Source organism: Dendroctonus ponderosae, unplaced genomic scaffold (assembly GCF_020466585.1).
Source record: "Dendroctonus ponderosae isolate FM_Combo_2020 unplaced genomic scaffold, Dpon_F_20191213v2 Dpon_F_20191213_5, whole genome shotgun sequence".
Taxonomy (NCBI): domain Eukaryota; kingdom Metazoa; phylum Arthropoda; class Insecta; order Coleoptera; family Curculionidae; genus Dendroctonus; species Dendroctonus ponderosae.
This window is the reverse complement of record NW_026018715.1, coordinates 14075530-14077891: the sequence shown is the minus strand read 5'-3', so window position 1 is coordinate 14077891 and position 2362 is coordinate 14075530. Positions and strand designations below refer to the sequence as shown.

Sequence of the window (2362 nt, the reverse complement as noted above, 5' to 3'; positions counted from 1 at the left end):
CACATAGAAACTGATGATGGTGGAAAACACCGAAACGTATTTTAATTGATAAATAGACAATAAATGACTGAAGCCCAGGAATTGATTTTGATTTGCTCTTTCCAAATCCATTCCCTTGCGGTGCTTCACATTGAAAGTTTCCATTCACTGCTTTAACTTCACCAGTCTTTCACAATCACAAAAAATTGCCTGCTTATGCAAGCCTGGATAATTCCAGACTTTTATCCGAAGCCTTTGCAGGTTTCCAATGAAAGAGCAGATGAATTTCTACGCGTTTGCAAGTCCATCAAGCAGCAGTTTTTCCGATGCGCTGAAATTCATTCAATAACGAGTTTAAGCGGGTCCAGCGGAAATGCGATCGGTTATTCGGCTTTGGGGAATCGAAGAATTGTTAGCGGAATGCCTCGAATGGGGTCATAATCTGGAACTGGAAAATGCCCACGTGCAGAATTGGTTCGAGCCAAGCACGTGACCAAAGAGGATAAAAAATGCATATGAAATTTTATGCTAAAGTTGAATGCACAAGAAAAATCTAACGAGATCCTGGCTGGGATTGAGCCCACGATTTTTGCAAATTGATGATTGAACTGCACAGATTTCACTCGATATTAGTGGAAACTTGGGGGGTGTTTATTGAATAAAAGTTTATTTATTGCGGAAACTCAAAGCGTTGATTTATGGGGCATCAGCACGTTACTTGGACCGACAAAAAAGCTCTAATCTCCATTACTTTCGCACCTCCTCTTCTAAAACGCAACTGAACCCACCGAAACGGTTTCAAAATCAACGAAAAGATGAATTTAAATTCGTATTACAGAAATATTTTCGTATACGGGCTACAATTGATCAAAAAATGAATATTTAATTTGAAACCAGCTGGTTTCTCTGCGGAACTCAAGGGCGGTTTAAAGCAAACAGTGGCGTTTGGCGAATCGGGGCATAAATAACCGAAAGGGTGCACAACGGCCCAGTAAAAACCGCAGAAATTTCACGATTTGCGGACGGTCTTTGTCCGAAACCAGAGCTTTATCGTGTTAAAAGTTATTTCATTTCGGTCTCGAACAACTCAGTTATTATTCTTCCTCTAAAATTCCCAAAGCGGTAATCAAGCGCGTGGTCAGAAAGCACTCGAAAAAATCACCATTGAACCATTGAAGAAATGTGCTTTATTTGATTAGGTTGTGGCCTAATTTTATTTAGATGTGCTTATTGAATTAGAACTTTTCTTTACTTTTTAAACCGTTGTTGGCAACTGGGATTTCGAAATTAAATGTGCCGGAAATCTATATATTTTTATATGCTAAGACACAGCGAACACAAAGTAAAGCGTTAGCCTTAGAGAGGTTTACAAACAAAAATTTACCACCAATTAACTAATCCATCTTTGCAACTGCTATATCTTCTGAACAGAGAAAAAGTTTCGTTTTTTGGGGATTGTTAGGTATGCTTGGCAACGTTGCAAATGGCACAATTTACAATCCTATTATCAAAATGCATCTAATATTTTTTATGATTTTATTTAGAAGTTTGATGTGCTCAATGAACCCGATGTTTGTGCGTCTGTCTTTTTAGAGGTCATTACGACTGATCGGATATTTCCAACCGTTCTTGCTATGCTGGGTGTTTTAAAATTTGAGTCCCTGGAAATTTTGAAATTCCCTGAAAACATCGAGCACATAAAAAATAAATTTCCATGATTTTCAATTTTGAAGCCCCAATTTTTAGTGAAAAGCAACGACAATGCAGAACGTTAGCCAAAAGAGGTTTTAAAAAATTCGTCTAAAATTCAAAAAGATGCAGTCTACTTAAGACAACTTGTACTAAACTGGCAAAAATTAATCTTCTTGGAAATTTTTATCAAGCTTTTGTAATGTTTAGAGTCAAGTGTTTTCTAAATATTGTAAAAATTGCAAGTTGAAATTCGCCTTGGTTTGTAAGATGCGATTTTTTTAAGGAGAGAGCGCAGTGGAGAAAAATCGTTCACTTTGGGCCTAATATTTAATGATTTTGAAACCGACTTGTACTAAACTGGCAAAAATCAATTTCCTTAGAAATTTTTATCAAACTTTTGCAATGTTTAGAGTCAAGTGTTTCCTAAATATGGTAAAAATTGTAAATTAAAATTCGCTTGGGTTTGTAAGATGAGAATTTTTTAAGGGGAGAGCGCAGTGAAGAAAAATCATTCACTTTGGGCCTAATATTTAATGATTTTGAGACCCACTTGTACTAAACTGGCAAAAATCAATCTTTTTGGAAATTTTTATCAAGCTTTTGTAATGTTTAGAATCAAGTGTTTTCTAAATATGGTAAAAATTGCAAATTAAAATTCGCTTGGGTTTGTAAGATGAGAATTTTTTAAGGA

The 2362-nt window shown here is 35.9% G+C and overlaps 1 protein-coding gene across 1 annotated transcript in view; it reads left to right on the top strand.

Moving 5' to 3' along the window:
- Window positions 1–2362, top strand: part of LOC109545405 (octopamine receptor beta-1R) — a 46485-nt gene that overhangs the window by 10706 nt on the left and 33417 nt on the right. The gene's annotated exons all lie outside the window — the stretch shown is intronic.